The following is a 22,959-nucleotide window of genomic DNA, read 5'->3' on the forward strand; positions in this document are numbered from 1 at the left end:
TTCAATGACTCAGAAGCACATTCTTCTGAAAACATCTTGTGGTTGTGGCAGTATATTCCTTACAAAGGAAAGGAAGAATGTCAAATCCAAGGACTGGAACAAAAGCTTCCTACTCACAACACCGGAAGGACTTCTGAAAGAAATTGCCCCAGAACTCCCAACTAATACTAATTTGTTTGAAACATCATGTGCTGAAATAAAAAAAAGAAAAGGCAACCAATCCACCTTTGCTCTAGTGTCCAAGTCACCATGTTGTTTGCAGCTCTTTGAGCTCTAGATGCAAATGGAGAGAGTTGAGAACCTGAAAATGAGGGCATGGACTGGCTCCTGGCATTGGATTATGCTCATTCTCTTTGCTTGGGGGCCTTTGTTGTTTTACTTTGGTGGACATTTGGTACGGGCCAATGATCATCCTGATCACTGTAGCAGAGAGCTCTCCAAGATACTGGCAAAGCTTGAACGCTTAAAACAACAGAATGAAGACTTGAGGCAGATGGCAGAGTCTCTCAGGATACCAGAAGGTCCCATGGACCAGGGACCAGCTGCAGGAAGGGTATGTGCTTTAGAAGAACAGCTTTTAAAAGCCAAAGAACAGATAGAAAATTACAAGAAGCAAATCAGAGATGCAGGTCTAGGGAAGGATCATAAACTACTGAGGAGGAGAATTGAAAATGGAGCTAAAGAGCTCTGTTTTTTTTTTCTCCAGAGTGAATTGAAGAAATTGAAAAACTTAGAAGGGAATCAACTGCAAAGACATGTGGATGAATTTCTATTTGATTTGGGTAATCAGGAAAGGTCAATAATGACAGATCTGTACTACCTCAGTCAAGCAGATGGAGCAAGTGATTGGCAGGAAAAAGAAGCCAAAGATCTGACAGAGCTGGTCCAGAGGAGAATAACATGTCTTCAGAACCCCAAGGATTGCAGACAAGCCAAGAAGCTGGTATATAATATCAACAAAGGCTGTGGATATGGGTGTCAACTCCACCTTATTGTCTGCTGCTTCGTGATTGCGTATGGCACTCAGAGAACTCTCAGTTTGGAATCCCATAACTAGTGCTATGCTACTGGTGGATGCGAGACTGTATTTAGACCTGTAAGTGAGACATGAACAGATTGAACAGGTACTACTGCTGGATGTTGGACAGGTGAGATAAATGACCCAAACATTCAGGTAGCAGAGCTTCCCATTGTTGACAGCCTTCATCCGCAGCCTTGGATACAAAAGGAAACGGAAGAGGGCACCAAAAAGCTTGGTTTCAAGCATCCAGTTATGGGAGTTTGTGTCTAACGTACAGACAAAGTGGGGACAGAAGGTGTGTTCCATCCTATTGAGGAATATGTAGTGCACATAGAAGAGCATTTCCAGCTTCTTGAACACAGAATGTATGTGGACAAAACAAAGAGTTTATTTGGCCACAGATGATCCTTCCTTATTGAAGGAGGCAAAATCCAAGCTTACCCCACCTAACATGATTTCATTGGTTCTGTGAAAACACATTAGGAGAAACAACATCATAGGAGACAGTTCCTATAAGGATGATGCTGTAAGTAACCAAATTATGAATTTATCAGTGATAACTCCATGTCCCGGTCAGCTGGACTACACAATCGATATGCAGAAAATTCCCTACGAGATGTGATCTTGGATATACGCTTTCTGTCACAGGCAGATTTCCTAGTCTGTACATTTTCATCCCAGGTCTGTCGAGTTGCTTATGAAATTGTGCAGACATTGCATCCAGATGCCTCTGCCTACTTCCATTCTTTGGATGACGTTTATTATTTTGGGGGCAAGAATGACCACAACCAGATTGCTATTTATCCTAACCAACCACGAGCTGCTGATGAAATCCCCATGGACCCTGGAGATGTTATTGGCGTGGCTGGAAACCACTGGGATGGCTATTCTAAAGGTGTTGATAGAAAACTAGGGAGAACAGGCTTGTACCCTTCCCATAAAGTGAAGGAGAAAATAGAGAGAGTCAAGTACCCCACATACCCAGAAGCTGAGAAATAAATTTGCAAGCAAGGGAATGGAACAGACTCATTCAGTTCACCTGGTTTGAGCCAAACAGCATAGTAACTAGACTTTGAATTTATGTTTTAACCCAGAGTTAAACAAATAAGAGCCTTCAGGACTGAGACTGAATGAACAGCTTAAAACAAGTGGATGAACCATCACTAGAATTCCTCCCTAACGAACACATTTTGTTACGATGCACTTGCCCCTGTGCGCAGACCAGTAGCCTACTCACATGCAAACAGTTGTTTTCTCCCTTGCCCCTTCTTTCAAGGTTCCATCCATTCATCATCAAGTGAGCATTTGGCCTACACTGTCTCTGTCATTAATTGACTATAATTCTGACATTTTTTTTTAACACTGCCACATTATGTAATTTGAGTGACATGAACATATTGCATATGTGTGAGATTTCAAACATGGTGCCTATATTTGAGAGATCTGTTCAGACCTGTTCAGAAGAACCGAACTCCACTTATCTTAGTGGGGGAAGAATTGGTTCTTAATGACTGGTGGTGCCATGACCACCAAATCCGCTTCAACCAACAGATTGAGAATGACAATTAGATGTTCTTTTCTTCAATTTTTTTTAAGGTAATTGCATTGATTCATCACCTCATCATTAATAAATGAAGGATACATCTGAAGATAAACTATTCACCCTCCATTAGGAACTTTTCTAAAACAATGTCATGACCAAATTCCTCAGTACTTAATGTTTCTGGACCTTGTCTTTGATAACAAAAAATAAATTTAAAAAACGAAAGTTTTGTAATTTTTTTTTCCTATTTCCGGTCAGTGAGAGAACTGGCAATCAACATTGTAATGAAAACATACAGTAAAATGGAAGATGATGATAAAAGGAGAAAGGGGAGGAGTTTTGTAGCTTTTTCCTCATGCCTAACTTCAGTTTCTCTGACTTTCTGTTTCTCCTGAGAAATCTTCAGGGATCAAGTAGACGTTCCTGTATGGTCCCTGAATACAATCATTCTGTTCTGAGAAGCAAAGCTAAATTTGCCTATGTGCTTAATATAAAGTTGCTCAGCAAAAAACCCCCCAAAAAACAAAAAACAAAAAAAAAGAAGTAGATGGAAGAACCATGAAGGGGGTTTGCTAGGAAATGCTACTTGGAAAGTGTTTATCCAACAAGATTATGAGACAAACTCTTGGGAATAATGACCACCACATGCCTTTCTGAATGAAGAGTATTCTACATTAGTTTTCATGAGTCAAGGACCTCAGTGCCCCTGTCTTCAGTGGATGGCCTCCCTCCCCAACAGCTGATGCAATAGCACAGAGCACAGTCTTCATCACTATTCCTGCAGCAGGTATCTCTGTTAGAACCTTGGTTTTCCTGGCATCCCTCAGGTCTCAGTTACATTTCACCCACTTCAGGAGGCTTTCCTCTGCTCCCTAGCTATGAATCCTTCCTCTCTCCCATTAACTTCCATCAGTTGCATCCACCTGGAATGTGCCTCATTATTTGCTCGCTGTCTCATCCCATTAGAGTGTCAGCTCTAAAGGGCAGAGGTGATTTTTGCCTCTTTGTGTGTCCTGGAGCACAGCAGAGTGCCTGTCATGTAGCATGCAGTTAATAATGGCTCAGTGCCTGGAACAGTTATTTAGGCCAAGAGTGAAGAACAAGTTGTTAACTATTTGGATGGAGCAAATTCCCACCCCAAAGAACTCTGGAATACTGATTATAAAACTACTACAACAAAAAAGCAACCTTTCATCAAGGTCATGGAATGATAAGATGTCCCTTGGCTAATCATTTCCTTCTGTCCGCGAGATGTTTGCCACTATCTCCCAGGCCTCCCGAAGTCTATAGTGTGTGTCAGATCAGACCTGCCCACGTATAATAAAGAGAATATCATGTGGTCATAGAAGCCAAGTGTCTCCTACTCTTCCCATCTGTTCCAATGAACACTTTTGTATTTTTGGTCAGAAAGAGTCCCTGATGTGCAATCCTTTGGGGCAGAGGACAACTTGAACCCTCACCCTCCTCACTCCAAGGCCATCTCTCTATCATCTACACCACATTGCCTTTCTTCTTAAATCATTTCTCCAGAAGTGTTTATTGAATTGAATTGAGATTTGTAATTGAAACACAAATCAGTGTATTTTCCCCAACTTCCCACTCCTCTTCACCCAAACCATTCCATTTCTGTTTGTGGCAACTGCAGCCTTTGAGTCACCTGGATTCAAAATGTGGAGTTGTGTCTTTCCTCTCCTTCAACCCCTGTCTCCTGTCACTTCCTATGTCTAATTGAGTCAATGTTCATTTCGTCTGTCATATTCCTTAGCTTTTCTCCAATCCCAGAGCCTCCAACCTAGTCAAGGTTCCCATTACATGGTACTCTGTCCACTCTGCTATCTAGCTGCCCTCAGTTCTATAGGCTCATAGCTTTAGAAATTGAAGAGACCTTAGAAGTCACTGAGTCCGTGATCATTTTACAGATGATGAAACTAATGCCTAGAGAGTGGGCATCTCTGCCCAGTTACTGGCTTTCCAAGCATCACACACAGAGAGAAAATGTTTGAATCCAACTGTTCCTGACTTCAACTCCAGTGTTCTATCCACCAAACCAGGTTGTCTCTCACCATATGTAAAATAAGGGGAGGGACTAGAAGGTCTCTGAGGTGTGTCTATGAGCCTCTGAGGCTATAACCAAGGACCCAAAGACTCATTTAAGAAGCCCAAGCCTGTGTGCTATGTCTCCCTTATTGGACTAAAGAGGAAAATAAACTGCAAAGAAGGCAGACCCCTTTCCCCATGACAACATATTGGTCAGTGGAAGAGTCAGGTCTCCTGATTCCTATGGACCCGAAACACCAGAGAAGCAGGGGTAATGAGAACACAAAGAAATCATGGCAAAAGCAATTTTTAAACAAAAGCACTCAGACACATCCTTCTGCCTCAAGCCAACCCCACGGTTCTACCTAATTAAGAAACTGCCACAAGAAAACATCTAAGGCAATCTTTTCTGGGCACACTCTGTGTCACCAAAAGTTTGGGGACTAATTAGAAACAAGAGGCTCTACTTAACCTGCTCAGTGGCACCTGCAATGTGGGCTAAGGTATCACGTACCAACCTGAGAGAGCTGCTTTGCACTGGCACAGTTGATGCCCCCAATGAAGACCATGTTTGGCATGATCGGTTTAGGGTAATTCATCACAAAATCTGTCCTTAGAAGCCACACAGATCCATAGCTCAGAATATCCACTATACTCATGTCTCTCTGAAGAAGTTTTGAAGCCAGGACTTCATAGGGTTTCTGGTAGACTTGGCACACCATCTTCTGGGGCAAAGGATACAGAATGTTCTTGACTCGCTGTAGGAATGTCATCCGGTCAGTGTTTTCTGTTGCAAATTTGGGGACATAGGAAGATGGTTCAGGGCACTGAGTGCTTTCAATATCTAAACCACAGGGGACTCCTCTCAAGAAATAAACAGCTGGAATGGACAGATACTGTGCCACCAGGGCTCCACAAGGAGTAACAGGATCATTTAAAACAGCATCATAGTGAGCCTCTTCTAGGGACTTCATCAGTTCCTTGTTGTGGACTAGGTCCACACAGAAGCTAAAGTACATATCACTCACTATCTTAAAGAGTACAGCAATGTCAAAGAATCTCTTCAGAAGAGGTTTCTGGTCAAACGACCATTGGAAATGAGACTCAGTTAACTCATGAAAATGGTCCTTGCTGAAAGTGACTGGAAAGGTCCTCAAAGCATAGTACTGTCCTTCCCTGATGCGCGTGGACAGCTCTGGTGCCAGGACCACACTCTCATGGCCTCTCAGACTGAGCTGCTGGACCACTTCACGCATGCTGAGCCAGTGGCTGCCATCCATGGGGATCACCAGTAGCTTTCCCCCTTTGGCAAAACTGAGGCAGGCAGCACAGAAAGCCAGCCCCACCAGAGCCTGGGGCCAAGGTTGCAGCCCTGTGGCCATCTCTGCAAAGTCCAGAAGCCCTGAAAGTGAGCAGGATCTGGAAAGCCTGCTCTGGTCCCTGTCTTGATAACTCTGTGCCTTACCTTTGCCTGGTCATGAAAGCACTACATTTTATAAGGCAAAAGGTACTTTGAGGAGAGAATGAACTTTTGCCTGTTCACTTATATGATTGACTTCCTACATTAATCATTAAAAGCAATGTCAATGTCTGTCATATTTGATTTATCTTCCTTCTGACCAAAATATTTCATTTGGCAACCTATCTGTCTGTCAACATATTACTGATGAGTATCAATGGGCAAGAGGAGGCAGAAGGAGATCATCCAGGAATTGTGGGCCCAGAACGACATCATCCAGGAATTGTGGGGCACTCTTCTGATGAGAAACCCTAATCAAACACCAATGGAGAGCCTACATACTTTTCTGGTACTCCTGAAATATTAGTAGACCTAAAGAAAGGCCTTGACTGGGAGCAGCAAGGTGGTGCAGTGGATAGACCACCAGCCTTGAAGTCAGGAGAACCCGAGTTCAAATCTGGCCTCAGACCAAACACTTGACACTTACTAGCTGTGTGACCCTGGGCAAGTCATTTAACACCAATTGCCAAAAAATAAAAAATAAAAAAATAAAAAGGCCTTGATTCAGTTAGACAGCAGCAGTATTTCTAGGAAGACATGGGCAAGAACCATTCTGGATGAGCAAGTAAGGAAGAGTGCAGTCTGGGCTAGTGGAGGGAAGGTGTGGCACAGACCCCACAGAGCATCAAATACAGTCTTCTCTCTCCTGCTTCCATGAACAGAACCACCTCCCCTGGCGTCCCACCAACCAGATTTCCACACCACAATGGCAGGTATAGGATGACCAACTCCTTAAATGCAGGGAATCACATTTCTTTGGGCTTCATATCCCTAATCACTAAGATCCATTTTATGTTGAATATAGGAACATGTTTCTTTTCCTTTTATATCCACAGTCTCTGTAGACCTCCAGTGTCACATGGTCAAACACATTGACCTGGATGTCAAAGATGCAGCTTCAACTCACAATGTCCAAAATGGAAGTAATTCACTCTCCCCTAAACTCACACTTTTAAACTCACCTTTATTGTCCAGGGCCCCACCATTTCCTCCCCCCAACCCAAGCACACAGGCTGGAAACCAAGGTGTCATCCTCACCTTCTAATTCTCTTATTAACCCCCGATTACCAATTGGCCACCACATCCTCTCAATTCCACCTCAGAAGGATGTCTTGGATACACCCCTCACCTCTGACAATGCCACAACCCTGCTACAGGCCCTTATCACCACATTCAAAGCCCTTCATCACCAGCGCCCTCCTATATTTCTACTCTTTCTATTTTTCTTATACATCATGCCCCAACACATATATTTGGATCCAGTGACCCTCCCACCTACACTGGGACCCAGTGACACTGGTGTCCTGGCTCTTCTGCCCATATGACCATTCATCCCCGGACTCTGGGCAATTTTCCTGGCTGCCTGCCCTCCATGACTGGAATTCTCTTCCTCCTTCTCTCTTGTCTCCTGCCTCCTCTGCCTTCCTTCAGGTCTCCAGTAGAGTATTCACTTCCACAAGAAGCCCTTCCTGTCACTGCCTTCCATCTGTCGATGTTCTTCATTTTCTCCTGTTGATGCCTTTTTGTATGGGCGTGTTTCCATGCTTGATCCCCTCATTAGACTGTGAGCTCCTTGAGGGCAGGGACTGTCCTTTTGTCTTTCTCTGCACGTCCAGCACTTTGCACAGGGTCTGACATACATTAGGCACTTAATAAATGCTTGCTGATTTGACCTGGCATCACCTCAAGAGCCCAAGACAATGCCTTGTACAGAGTAGAGATTTACTAAATACTACTATATAAATGAGCAATCTACAAACTACTGACTGGTCACTCCACCCCCTCCTCACGTGTGGTGCCATGATAAATACTTCCATGTTGCTGTCTCCTACCTTGTCATCACCCCTCCCCCATAGTGACAGTAGTATAATAGACAGGGAGAGCCCTGGCCAGAAGCTCAGGAAATGGTTCCCCACACACTTTGTGATCTTGGGTAAGTCACTGAATGTCTCCAGCTCTCAGTGGCTTCATCTGAAAAGCCTGAAGTTCCATTAGATCTGCTGGAAGATTTCTTTCTAATCTTGAACTTTGAATGCTGAGTGAAGCATTCTTTTTTACTGTTTTTTCTCTTTTTTTTTCATGGGTTTTCTTTTGCAAGATGGTTAACAAGGAAATACTTTTTCCGTGACTTCACATGCATAGCTGCTATCATATTGCTTGACTTCTCAAGGGGTGAGAAGAAGGGAGAGAATTTGAAAGTAAAATTTTCAGAAAAAGAATGTTAAAAATCTCGTTAACATGTAATTGGGAATTATTTAACAAGGAAATAAAAATATATAAAAAAAGATATTTTTCCTCTTCTAAACTTTGAAAATTGGTCGGTTTTGCCCCAAATTTGTCTCCTGTTCTTCTCATACAAATCTTTCCCCTATAGATCATTTGTCTAGAGTTCGAATGAATAATCTAATCCAATCCCATCATTATGTAGATGAGGAAACTGAGGCCTGGAGAGAAATGACTTACCCAGGGCCACTCAGAAAGGATCAGAGCTGGGATTAGAAACTAGGTCCTAGATCCCAACAGAATAGCCCTAAGGAGGGTTAGGAGGGACATTGGAGACCACCAAGTCCAAGTGCCTCATTTGGCACCTAAGGAAAATGAGAACCAGGAAGGAAATGTGACTTCCTCAGGTCACTCAGCTAGCATGTAGCAGAGATTGGAATATGAACCTTAGTTCTCTGCCTTCAAGTCCAGGCCCTTTGTTATTCTACTCCTTCCTTCCGTCCATCCTTCCTTTCTTCCTTCCTCCCCTCCTTCCTGCTTACCAACTCCACTCAGTGAATGTCCTGGTTGTTCCCTTAGTCGGAAATGTCAGCCCTCTTCTCTATGAGAATACAGTCAGTCAGTCTGTCCTCTGGGTCAGCAGACATGCACAAATTTAGAGGACCAAGATCTCTTCTGTCCAGAACAATAACAGTGTGATTGGTTGAATCAGTGATGGGGAATGGCACAATCTACTAATTCATTTCAATGCATTTCAGTTCCAGCCAGCAAACATTGACCAGACATCCATCACAGGCCAGGTCCGAGGCAGAGTTAAGAGATAGAAGAGCCCAAGAAAGCAAAAATCACAAACCTGTGGTAGTCTTTCCCTTGGTTTGCAGTTTATTCCTCCAATGAAGGCCATGTTGGGCATGATGGGCCGGGGATACTCAAACACAAAATCATATCTCAACAGCCAAATGGATCCTTGTCCATAGAGGCTTGACAGGGTCACCTCTTTCTTTAGGAAGTCTGCAGCAATGTCTAGGTATTTTGTGTACAAGTCCTTGAAGAGGAGGGTCTCTAAATAATTCACCAGGAAGTTGATTACTCTCTGATAGAAGGTCATCTGGTGAGAAAAGGCAGTATAGCATCTGGGGATGGTAGATACGGGGTTGGGGGTCCTGCTCATCGTATGCTCCAAAGCACAGGGAAAGCCTCGGAAAAAGTATACAGAAGTAATGGAGAGATGCTCGGCCAGGATCATCCCACATGGCAAGGCAGGGTCTGTGAAGAGGGCATCAAATTGGCTTTCTTCGAGGTATCTGATGGTCTCAGGGTCCTTCAGCAGGCTGTCACAGTTGAGGAAGAACATGTCGATGATAAGCCGGACATTCCAGTACTCAACCCAGGCTTTATTCAGGAAAGATCTCTCTGCAAAGAGATTATGGCCAAATGCCTCGAAACGGTTGTCCAGTTCAGCCTGGGGGTAGGAGACTGGGTAGAGTTTTCTTTTGTAGAATTTTGATTCTTTAAGGAGCAAATTGACTTCAGGGACTAGGACTACAATTTCATGTCCCTTCTTACTGAGCTCTTCAATCACATCCCGCATGCTGAGCCAGTGACTTCCATCTTGAGGGAAAACCAGGAGTTTCTCACTTTCAGCCATGCCCCAGAAACTCAAGAAAAAAAGGCTTCCTACTCCCCAATAGAAGGGGAGAAAAATGTGAGCTTTCATGTTGGAAATAAAGAAAAATCTCTCTTCTCTTTCCCCAAAGCTCTGGAGGAGTTTTTTCTCCAAGCAGACCTAAGTCCACAGATTAATATTTACCTTTGACTGGGCATGCAAAGCCTTGTTGTAAACATGGTCCTTGCCTGAAATGATACCTGCCTCATTTCAGCAGCCACATAGGCAGTAGATCAGCCTTCACCTCTGGGAGGGTTTCCAATGCTAAGTCACGGGGCTCTATCCTCAGCCTTACCTCATGCAATCTCTTTATGGGTAACGATGGACAAGTTTGCAATGGACTTAAAACCAGGTGAGGTGGTTAATATGTTGGATAACAACCAAATTCAAACACACTTCCATGGGCTGAAAGAATGGTCAGTCTAATTTAAAAATATAAAATCAAGAGATATCAATCTAAAGTCTTATAATCCTTGGTCTGAAAAATAAGCTGCATGAGTACAACTTAGAAGAGATTTGGATTAAAAAGGGGCCTGGTGATCTTAGTGGACTTCAAACTCAATGAGTGTCAACAATGGGAAGCAGAGGCAAAGCATGCAGCTGCAGTTGGAGGAAGCTAAGAGCCTCCTTTTCTGTTGCCTTGATCAGACCATGTTCTGCAGTATCATGGCCAGTTCTTGATAAATTGGGATGGGTCTTGAGAAGGTTCTTACCCTGGGGTCTTTTAACTTGTTTTTTTCAGTATTTTTGATACTGGTATTTCAATACATTTCACTTCCTTTGTATTTTACTGCTTGGTATTTTGTTTCACACACTTCAGAATAAGATTTTGAGAAGGGAGGGCTCCATAGACTTCCCCAGACTGTTACCTAAGAGAGCCAGGACTCAAAAAGAGTGAAGAACTCCAGCTCCAGGGGTTGGTGAACAGCATCCTAAAGAATCAAAAAACCATGTCACAGAGGGGGAGGAAACTCTGAATGAAAGGGAGCTCTTATCCAGGTGAAGACAAGTCTTGGAGGAGGGAAAGGGAGGACCAGAGGCTGAAACAAGCAGCCCATTTGGCCACCCTGCCTGATAGCTCCTCCCACTCCCCTCAGAAGGGTAGGACAGGGTATCTGTCATCAAAGATCTGAGGAGCTGCCATGTGACAGAGGCTTCTAGAGTCCATCCATGGGTGTCCAAAAGGTAGGACTGAGACTAATGGGTGAAGACTCCTGAGGGACAGATTGTTGTGGCATCATGGCATCATTGGGTTCTAGATGGAGAGCAGGATGGGACCTCAGATTCCCCTGTGTTCACTTTACAGAGAAGGAGAGAGAGAGACTGGGGAAGCCTAGGAAGCCCCTGACTTCTCTCCACAAACAGCTCTGGAGTAATCATGGCTTGGTATCAACCCCCCCCCCACCCCCAACCCCAGGCTTAAATAATAATTCTGGCACACAGCTGGACAGGCATTAGACAAATGCAGAGATCAAGGCTCTGAGAAGTTCAGTTACTTGTCTCACGTCACACAGCTCTTCAGCTGTGCTCCTTCTCTCCTCATGTATCCACCACCTAGTTCAGACCCTCATCACCATCACCTCTCACCAGGACTATCAAATGACTTTTTATTACAGAGGCATCTAGGTGGGATGAAGGATAGTGCACTGCACCAGGAGTCAGGAACATCCAAGTTCAAATCAGGCCATGGACATTTACTAGCCATGTGTCCCTGGGCAAGTCATTTATCTGCTGTCTGCCTTAGTTTCACCACCTGTACTTTCCTGCCAAAGTAGTTGTGAGGATCAAATCACATATTTTAAAAATGCTTTGCAAACCTTAAAGCACTATATCAGTGCTGGCTATTATAATTATCATTATTTGATCTCCCTGACTCAAGTCTCTCCCCACTTCAATTTACCCTTCATTCAGCTGACAAAGTTATTTTCTATAAGCATAGGTCTGACTATGTTAACCCCTTGCCCTGGCCTACTCAGTGAGCTCCAATCGCTTCCTATCACCTCCAGGATAAAATTTAAAATACTTGTTTAGCATTCAAATCCCTTCCCAACCTGCACCCTTCCTAACTGTACAGTCTTCTCACATTTTGCACCACTCCACACACTGTACGATACTGAAATACAGTCACCTTGCTGTTCCATCTGGACACTCTGGGCTTTTCCAGTGGCCATGCCTCATGCTTGGCATTCTTTTCCTCCTCCTTTCTATGTTGTATCTCTGGCATCCTTCAAGCCTGAGATAACCTTTTATCTTCTGCATGAAGCTTTTCCTGGTCCTGTTTAATTTCTCTGCCTGTTCTTCTGTCCCTTATCTCTAATTTATTTTGTGTATTGTTTGTACATGGCTGTTGGCAACTTGTCTCCTCTACTAAACTGTGGAGTCCTTGAGGGCAGAGCCTGTATTTTGTCTTTCTTTGTATCCTTAGAATTTAGCACAGTGCTTGGTTCATAGTGGATGCTTAACAATGATTGTTGACTTACTGACTGACTATTTATTATACATGCACACACACTTTTAATAGCATGGAGTCATGCATAGGGGCCTGTGCTTGTAGTTAGAAAGACCTGGCTTCAAATCCTACCTTCAACATACTCTAGCTGCATAACCCCCAGAAAGTCACTCATCTTCTCCTATAGTTAGTTTTCTCATCTATAAAATGGGATACTTCCTCTACTAACCTCATAATAATCCAACGAAATAGAGGATATAAAGTGCTTTGCAAATCTTTCATTGTTTTGTGATACGATCTTTCATATTTGTCACGTATGCATTTGGAGCTTACTTTTGTATATGATGTGAAGTGTTGGTCTACACCTAATTTTTTGCCAGACTGATTCCCAGTTTTTCCAGTAGAAGAGTGAGTCTTTACACCAATAGCTGAGGATTTGGGGTTTATCAAACACAGGGCTCCTGGGTTCATTTTCTTCTGTTTGCCATGTACCTAATTTCTTCTGCTGATGGATTTCTCAATTTTTAAAACCACCACCAAATCATCTTTGTGTGTGTGTGTGTGTGTGTGTGTGTGTGTGTGTGTGTGTGTGTGTGTGTGTGTGGGTTACCCAGGCATCTTATTTTATTTTATTTCTGGTACCCTTCAATGAGTCTTCTCAAAGATACGTTATAAACAATGATACGATGTTTTCTGACCTGTCATATATATGTGTGTGTGTGTGTGTGTGTGTGTGTGTGTGTGTGTGTGAGAGGGGGAGGGGGGATGTTGAAGCGAGTCACAGTGGTGGTGCCCAGTCCCTCATGAACCAGTGGCTTCACTGCCTGCCTCCCAGACCTGTCCACAGCTTGTGAGGACAGACTCCCCACTGGCCCCATGATGGAGAGAAAAGGTGATTGCGGGGGTGGCAGCAGCCCAGGCCCGATGGGAAAGGCTGCCTCACAGGATGAATGTGACCAAGCCCACCAGCCACCTCGACTTCCCTCTTAGCAGGCCCGAGAGACCAACCAAGCCCAGAGCAACCCTGGCATCTGGGGCAGCAGTGACGGCACCATGCAGAACACTCTGAAGACCCTCCAACAACTGACCTTCAAGATCTCCATCAATCCTGAGGAAACCATGAAGCCACTGAAAGAGAAGGCTGAATCGAAAGAGAGAAAGGATGCCTTTCCAGTAGCAGGCCAAAAATGAATTTATTCAGGCAAAATCCTCAACGGTGATACTGCTCTCCCGGAATCCACAATTGATGAGAAGAACTTTGTGGTGGTTATGGTGACAAAACCCAAGGCAGCAGCCACTTCCACACCGTCACCATGGACAACTCAACCATATGATCCCGCTCCCACTACTACAGTTAGTTCATCCACAGCAGATCTGCAGCTCAAGCCCTGTCTCTTCCCCGGCCTTGGCTCCCAGCCCTCCACCCACATCTGAGCCTTCAATGCCAGCTGCAGCAGCTTGGGAACCTGCATCGACTCTTGCTGCTCAGGAAGAGAAACCAGCCAAGAAGCCAGGAGAAGGTCCTATTGGTACTAGCCCAACATCGTCTGACAGACTTTATGGGCACACAATCTCAGTTTAATGAATGCCATGACGATGTCCTCTTCTATGTAATGAGGACACTTTCACAGCCTGGCCAACAGTCCATACTAACATTGCTTTGCTCGTGTGGATACAGTAATAACTCACTTATTCCGAGGCAGCCTATGTCGCAACCTCAACTATCCAGAACACCACCAAGAACCTGGCAGTAAGTGAAACAAACAAGCAAAAGAAAACAAAAAACAGAAAAGAAAGAAAAGAGGCCTTTGAGCAGCCAAAACAGGTTCCATAAGAACCATAAGACTCATGCTTTTTACTCATTGGAAAACTCCTCATACTGTCACTAAAACCCATTGGGACACAGTTATAATCACCCTGGTTATAAAGGGGCTCCTTTTGGTAGAAGCATTGATAGCCAGAAGAAGGGACAACAAAGCATACCATGGATAATATAAAAAGCAGGCAGAATAACTGGGAAAAAAAGCATTATCATTTAATTAAAGATAAATAAACCTGCAAACCTCAATGACTGTGCTGATATTATTCCTTGAGTCCTGGTACTAATAAATGATTGTTCATCACTTTTGCCCTAAGTATACTCTGTTCAAGAGGTTTGGGAAATACAGGGAACAGTTATAAAAAGACTTCTATCTAAAATGTTTAAAGTTTTTTTAAGTCAATACTTTACATGGTGAACTTCAATTATCCAGAAAATTAACATGTGAGAAACTTCATTTCTCTGAGACTAAATAAATGGAGTGCATAGCCTAATTTTTTAAAAAAGTTTAAGTCCTATACACCATTTTTCCATTTAACAAGGATAATCCTTTTGCTGAGGTATTTCAGAATTTGTTTTTGAATAGTTGTTAAATTGAATATCAATAAAAAATATTTAACATGTATATATATATATATATATATATATATAAAATTTTCCCCCATTTACATGTTAAAACAGTTTTTTAACATTTGTTTTTTCACTTTTCAGTTCTAAATTCTATCCCTCCCTCCCTCTCTACCTCCCAAGACAGTAGGCTGTCAGATGTAGTTTATACATGTGTAATCACGTCAAATATTTCTATATTAGTCATTTCATACAAGAACTAAATAAGAGAAAAAAAGGAAAAGAAAGTGAAAAATAGTATGCTTCAGGCTGTATTCAAACAATATCAGTGTTTTTTTTCTCTAGAAGTGGAGAGTATGCTTCATCATTAGTCCTTCGGGAATGTCTTGGATCATTGCACTGCTGAAAATAGCTTAGTCATTCACAGTTCTTCATCGTACAGTATTGCTGTTACTAAGTACAGTGTTCTCCTGGTTCTGCTTACTTCACTTTACATCGGTTCATGCAAGTCTTTCCAGTTTTTCTGATATCACCTGCTTGTTATTTCTTATAGCACAGTAATATTCCATCACAACCAGAAACCGCAACTCGTCTAATCATTGCCCGACTTATGGGCATCCCCTCAAATTTCAATCCTTAGTCACCACAAAAAGAGCTGCTATAAATGTTTTGGTACAACTAGGTCTTTCCCTCCCCACCCCCCTGCCTTTTTGTTGTTTTGGGGATATAGATCCAGCAGTGGTATTGCTGGATCAAAGGGTGTGCACAGTTTTATAGCCCCTTGGGCATAGTTCTAAATTGCTCTCCAGAACGGTTGGATCAGTTCACAACTCCACCAACAGAGCATTAGTGTCTCAGTTTTCCATTCCCATCCTCAGTTTTTCACAGCCCCACCAACATTTATCATTTCCCCCTTTTTGTCATATTAGCCAATCTGATAGGTGTGAGTTGGTACAGCAGATTTGTATTAATCTGCATTTCCTAATCAATAGTAATTTAGAACATTTTTTATATGACTATTGATATCTTCGATTTCCTTTTCTGAAAATTGCCTGTTCACATCCTTTGACCATTTATCAATTGGGGCAGGACTTTTATTTTTATAAATTTGACTCAGTTCTCTGTATATTTGAGAAATGAGGCCTTGTTGCAAAACGTCCCAGTTTTCTGATTTCTTTTTAACTTTGAGTGCATTTGTTTTGTTTGTGCAACTTTTTAAAATTTTATAAAATAAAAAGTATCTACTTCACATTCGGTAATGTTCTCTATATTTTCTTTGATCCTAAATTCTTCCCTTATCCATAGATCTGACAAATAAAGTATTCTATGCTCTCTTAATTTACTTAAGGCATCACTCTTTATGTGTAAATCATGTGCCCATTTTGACCTTATCTTGAAACATAGTGTGAGATGCTGGTCTACACCTAGTTTCTGCCATACTGTGCTACACTTTTCCAAGTAGTTTTTGTCAAGTAATGAGTTTTTGTTCCAAAAGCTTGGACCTTTGGGTTTACCACAGACTAGATTTCTATGGTCATTTACTATGACATAATTTGTACCTAATCTGTTCTACTGATCCACCACTCTATTTCTTAGCCAGTACCAGCTTATTTTGGTAATTACTGCTTTATAATATAGTTTGAGACCTCAGTACCAAATCATCTTGATGATTAAAACTTTATCATAAAGTCTGAGATCTGGCAGGATTAGACCTCCTCCTTTCCCACTCTCCCCTCCCCTTAAAGCCTTAGGTAGTTAGAATACCTTCTGCTGCTCCTCTGGCCTCTAGAAAGCAATGGAAACTCCTTTGTTAGCATTTAAAACCCTTGACAACCTGGCTCCACATCCTCCTTGCCACATTACCCCCCAACGTGCCCTCCATCGACTTCTTGTTTTATACTGAATGATCAGAGATGACTTCATAAAGTTTGTGTGTGTGACTTCATTCTAAATATAGAGAATGAAAAGTGGGTGCCAGCTAATTTTGAGGCACCAGCCAGATTTTGCTCACACTGTCTTAAAATGTAAAAGGCAGCCCAGAGGTGTGCAATGCATTATAGGATGACCTTTTGTTCTGGGTGGTTGAGGAAAGAAGGCTGGGCAGGGTAGACTATTAAATATCACCATGAGAAATATGGAAGGCTCTTATCCAATCTATTATCATTTATTTGTATTTTGATGATTTAGAAAAAGAAAGCGCCCACTTATGCTGAGCCAAATGAGCTTGATGCACTTGATGAGAAGGGCTTTTTGGTGAGGGAGGTGGCTTGAAGTCTTTAGTTGTAATGTTGTGCATTAATTTTGGAAGTAACTGAAAATGACATTAAATGGCACATGCCATCCAACTCAGGAAACCTAACTTAGACTGCATGAAGAAGAGACTTTATATCTTTCCTTTCCATACAAGTCTGTCAATGAAAAGTATGAACTAAGTGCTTTCAAAAACAAAGTTTTTCTTCCCCTCACCTCCAAAAGGGTTGATTTTTTTCATCTCCCTGCTTACAATACTGTCAAGTTAGGTAGATCCCATCATTCTAGTTTCTGTGAACGAGCATGTTAAATTACATATCAGCCTCATTTTTTTCCCTCTCCGAGTACATTTGCTGCTAGATTCATTGGGCAAAGCTTTGTGCCATGGCAGCGATGATGGATAAGATGAAGGAGCATACCTGTGATCATAACTAGAGTTTCAAACACCCAGGAAAACCAGTTTTCTCCTTGTGTCACACCCTCTTTTGTCTTCTGGTGAAGCTTCTGCTGCTGAGCCTCCATTTCTTGGAAAGGTTTCTGCAGAGAAGCACCTAGGCTGAGGACAGCCCCCAGTGAGAGCCAGAGCTGTTCTACTATGTGTTTGTTGAAAGTTATAATAATGAAGAGCATCTGGGTGTGCATCTTAACCACTGCTTTTCCAGAAAGGGTTGCACCAAAGAAAGTCTAAAAGGGAACAAGAAGTATCCACATGTCATTCCTGCCAAATCAAACAGCAGGTGTGGAATTGAAGTGCAGTACAAAATTCCCAAAAAGCAAACCCCTCTGTACCATGTTCTGACCTGCTAACTTAGGCTGAAATGCAAAGTCTTGTGGAGAATCTGCATGCTACAGCATCTCTTCAAATTCCTGGGATGCCTCTTCATCAGGTTCAACACCTGACAGCCACCCTGCCTTGGCCATGAACTAAAGGGGCTGCTCTCCAATGGCTGTGCCAACTCTCCACATGCAGGCTTCCAGCCTAACTTCTGAGATGATGGTGCATAAACGAATGGTGAACCCAACCAGGACACTGCTCCACTTGCAGTTGTGCCTTGAAAGACAACACAATCACAACAGCTTAGGAAGTTCCAGGCTGTGTGTTAGAAAGTTCACATCCCTGAATACTGGAAAGGGAATTTATACCTCTTTCATAAAGCTTTCTGCTACTGGCCACTCAGCAATCATACAAGTAAAAAACCAGAGGAGTTAGACAGGACTTTAGATGTTATGTTGCTCAGCCTTTCATAAACCAATTTAGATGTGGCATATTTTAGATTTCAATTATGTCAACAGATTCTTAAAATCTGGCCCACTTGCATTAGTGACACAAATGCTTAGATTCCTGAAGAGTCTGGCCCATATGGTGGATCTTTAATAAATCTTGTCTTTGCCTGAAAGAAGGCTTGGGTCAAATTCACTTGGGCAGGACCTGGCTGTTATGATTTTGGGGTCCAGCACCCCTAAACCTCTAACCCTCGACAACACTACACACCCCAAGTTCCTATTTTTTGTATTGAGATACCTTATCTGAATATTTGAAATGCATAGAATAAAATACATAGTATTTTATTATATGAAATATAGATATTGATGTGTATATATTTAAAATAACTCAGTTTGCAAGTTAAGAATTTTTTCCCCCCTTTTTGGTGAGGCAATCAGGGTTGGGTGGCTCGCTCAGGGTCACACAGCTAGTAAGTGTCAAGTATCTGGTCTGAGACTGGATTTGAATTCTGGTCCTCCTGACTCCAAGGTCTGAGCACCATCCACTGGACCACCTAGCTGCTCCTAAGAATTCTTTTCTAATTAGGACCAGAGCCATCCCCACCCCCAGCCTGGATGTTTGCCCACCTGAAAATAACCAGGACTGGGGCATTCCCCCAGGGTTCAAAGAGCTGAACTACACAGGCAGGCAGAAACACGTGGGAAGGACCAGGGCACTTGCAAAGCAGTGCAAAGGCAAGAGGGCAGAAGCACACCTGCGGCCAAGGCATGTGCATTGCCTGCATTGCCACAGGAGTCAAGAGCAGAGTTCTATTGAGAGCTGGCCCTGGAGAGAAGAGTAGGGGAATGAAGAAGAAAAGAAGACTGCAAGCTGATTTGCCCTGAAGCTGTTTTAAGTTGTGAACTTCAGAGCAGTGCAAGAGTCAAGGAGCAGAAGCTGAGCAGCAGAAACAGCGAGCAGAAGCCGGAGCCCAGGCCCAGGACCTGTTCTACTTTTGAAGACCTATTGAAGAAAGCATCTGATGTGAAAGCATCTGGCAGTATTCTTAAGAAACTTGGTCTGGGATAAAAATATGGAGTATGCAAACCAAATCCTGCATCAGGAAGGAATAGCTCCCTCCCAGGCCTCACCTGACATAGCAAAAGTGCATGTGTATCCTTTAATGAGTTAGAGGATTTTCAGACTTTCTTGAGGAAAAGACCAGACCTGAACAGAAAATTTGATTTGGAAATGTAAGAATCAGAAGAAACCTAAGAAGAGATCCCAGAATGAAAACTCTTAGCCAAGTTTCAAGTTCCTTTGAAAGGAGAAAATAGAACAAGCAACATAAAAAAAAATTGTAGCTCTGTAACTCTATGGTATTTAATAAGGGAAACACCAAAACTTGGCAGCCTTTGCCTACATTAAACAGTAGGGCTTTGCTCAGCAAAGCTGAATATAAACCTGAATAGGGGGAAAAAATGAAATTATAGAACTGAAAGATCGCCATTTGTGACAAACCAGAACCCGATGGAATATTGGACATCTAAGACCAGGGGAATCAAGGATGGGACTGGCATCACTTCTGAAGCCAACAAAGAAATACACAGACCAGAAGGTGGGGGAGGGTTTCCCGGCGGCAGGCTCTGATAGGGGCAGCCAGGGTGTTCGTGGTTCAAAATTCCTATGATCTATGACCCCAAGAAGTATCTCCATGAAAAACAGCCCTGCTGGAGAGACAGCACAGAATGGACTTTGACAAGGCCACTCCTTGAACTGCAGAGGGAACAGCAAAGGCTTTGGTGTTATCTTCACTCTTTCGCTAATCCCTACTTCTTGTTTGATTGAGCCTAGGTCATGAAGCAAGGTAACTTTAATTCAGGCCTGCACGACACAGAGCTGTGGAAGGATTTAAGGCAGCCCCACAAAATGTAAAGGATGTAAAGAAAGTGAAGGCATAACAAATGCTTTGTCCATGCCAGCTTAAAAAAGTATGTCAACAGAATCTCCAAATATTTGTCCTAGATGAGGAAAGTCCAACTGTATTGAATCCCCAGCAGAATTTAAGGTCCTCGAGAACAGGGATAGTTTAATTTTTGTGAATCCATGGTAACTTTCACATAGTAACTATTCATTGATTGACTAAATCAGCTGAAGATGTATAAAGTGGACACAGCTGTGAAAAGTCATTTGGAATTATACATACCTAGTTACTAAATCCTTGGACCCAGTTATGCCACTGCTAGGCCTATGCCCAAAGAGATCAAAGAAAGAAGAAAAAGTGCTTTACACAGAAAAATCGGTTTAGCAGCTCTTTTTTGTGTTGGCCAAAGCCGGAACCCCACCTCATGGAGGAATGGCTGACCAAGCTGTGGAATCTGAATGTGAGGGAATGCCATCATGCTGTGCACAAAATGAGGAAGTAGAGGATTTCAAAGAGATTTGGAAGGGCTCCTATGAATTAATGCGGAGTGAAATGAATGAGTCAGAAGAACAATTGATGCTATGACATCAGTAGTGTGAAAAGAATAGTTTGGATGACCTCTATAGACTGATCAAGAATAAAATGAGCAGTACCAGCAGAATAATTTACATGATCAAAACACTTTAAAACAAACCACTTTGGAAGACATAAGAACTATGATCAATAGAATGGACATTCATGGTTCCACAGGACTGTCATAGAAAAGGGACAGATTCGGAGTGCAGAGCGAGACATGGCTATTGTCAAAGACAGCCATTAAGGGAATTTGTTTTGCTTATCTGTGCTTATTTGTTATAAGAAATTTTATCTGCTTTTCTTTTCTTTTTTCCAATGGAGCAGAGTGTGGGAGAGAGAGAAAATGAACTTCGGTTGATTTATTTTTTTTTAAATGGGGAAGTCGGGTAGTTGCTAAAGATGTGAAATGCATACATTTTCAGATTGGAGTACTGTATAATGCACGTTTTACTGAACTCTTTTGTTCTGTTACAAGAGACCTCTCATCAAGTGGGAGTGACCTATAAGTGTAATGTACAGGCAAAACATCAACAAAACCAAAGAGACACTGAAGAAATCTGAAAGGAGAATACAGAGAACTATGTTTTCATCTCCCAAATGCTGCATAATTCCCTCCCTCTCTCCTCTCTCTTCTCTCTCTCTCTCTCTGTCTCTGTCTCTGTCTCTCTCCCTCTCTCTCTCTCTCTCTCTCTCTCTCTCTCTCTCTCTCTCTCTCTCCATCCCTCCCTTCCTCCTACCTCACCCCTCTCTCTCTGGCAAGGAGATATTTGGAACATGCCCAGATAGTCTGGAATAGAGGCATTCTGTATCTCCTTCTGTTTGGGGTGGAAGAGCTGCTTTTAATTGGCTCCATACTGAGGTCCAGGTTGTACCTTTAAAAACTGTCAGAACATTCAGTGAAATAGAGGACCTTCAAGCATTCTTGATGAAAAGACCAGAGCTATATAGAAAATTTGACTTTCAAATACAAGACTCCAGAGAAACATGAAGAGGTAAAAAGGAAAGAGAAATCATAAGGGACTTATTAAGGGTAAACTGTTCACATTCCTGCATGGAAAGATGATATTTGTAACTCATGAGACCTTTGTCAGTATTAGGGTAGTTGGAGGGAGAAATTATATGTATGTATATACAGACATAAATAGAGGGCACAGGGTGAGTTGAAGATGAAGGGGTGATATCTGGAGAATAAAATTAAGATGTGAGAGATGATTCTACTGGGAGAAGGAGAAAGGGAGAAGCAGAATGGAGTAAATTATCTCACATAAAACAGACAAGAAAAGGCTTTTATAGTGGAGGGGAAACAGGGGAAGGTGAGAGGGAATGAATGAATCTTATTTTCATTGGATTTGGCTTAAGGAGAGAATAACATACACACTCAATTGGGTATGGAAATCTATCTTACCTTACAGGAAAATAGGGGGGAAGGGGACAAGAGAGCAGAAGGATGATAGAGAAGAGGGCAGACTAGGGAAGCAAATGCTTCTAAGGAGGGACAGGGTCAAAAGAGAGAATAGAATAGATATGGGGTGAGATAGGACAAGGTGAAATATAGTTAGTTTTTCACAACATAACTACTATGGAAGTGTTTTACATGACTATACATGTATAACCAGTATCAAGTTGCTTGCCTTCTCAATGAGGGTGGGTGGGGAGGGAGGAAGGGAGAAAATTTGGAACCCAAAGTTTTAAAAACAAATGTTAAAAATTGTTTTCACGTGCAACTGGGAAATAAGATATACAGGCAATGGGTACAGAAATCTATCTTGCCCTACAGGAAAATAGAAGGGGAAAGGGATAAGAGAAGGGGGAAAGAGATAAAAGGGAGAGCAGATTAGGGGAAGGAGTATTCAGAATGCATACCATCTTGGGGTAAGGGCAAGGAAGAGATGGGGAGAAAATTTGGAACTTAAAATCTTGTGAAAGTGAATGTTGAAAACTAAAAATAAATAAATTAATAAAAAAAGACATTACAAAAAAAAACTGCCAGAGGCTCAGATTCTTAAAATCTAGCCACTGCTCAGATTCTTCTTCTTCTTTTTTTTTTGTTTTCATTTTTTTTTAAATTTTTAGGCAATTGGGGTTAAGTGACTTGCCCAGGGTCACACAGCTAGTAAGTGTCAAGTGTTTGGTCTGAGGTCAGATTTGAATTCAGGTCCTC

The 22,959-nt window shown here is 42.4% G+C and overlaps 1 protein-coding gene and 3 pseudogenes across 2 annotated transcripts in view; 1 reads left to right on the top strand and 3 right to left on the bottom strand.

The window, feature by feature from the left end:
• The window catches only part of LOC110198831 (UDP-glucuronosyltransferase 1A1-like), a 148,026-nt gene that overhangs the window by 98,949 nt on the left and 26,118 nt on the right, over nucleotides 1-22,959 (bottom strand). The window lies entirely within an intron of this gene.
• Nucleotides 308-2,281, top strand: LOC110198830 (alpha-(1,6)-fucosyltransferase-like; annotated as a pseudogene).
• LOC144457454 (UDP-glucuronosyltransferase 1A6 pseudogene) lies at nucleotides 9,118-10,244 on the bottom strand (annotated as a pseudogene).
• LOC110198835 (vacuole membrane protein 1 pseudogene) lies at nucleotides 16,828-18,117 on the bottom strand (annotated as a pseudogene).

This window comes from Phascolarctos cinereus, unplaced genomic scaffold (genome assembly GCF_003287225.1).
Source record: "Phascolarctos cinereus isolate Bilbo 61053 unplaced genomic scaffold, phaCin_HiC Scaffold_5;HRSCAF=322, whole genome shotgun sequence".
Taxonomy (NCBI): Eukaryota; Metazoa; Chordata; class Mammalia; order Diprotodontia; family Phascolarctidae; genus Phascolarctos; species Phascolarctos cinereus.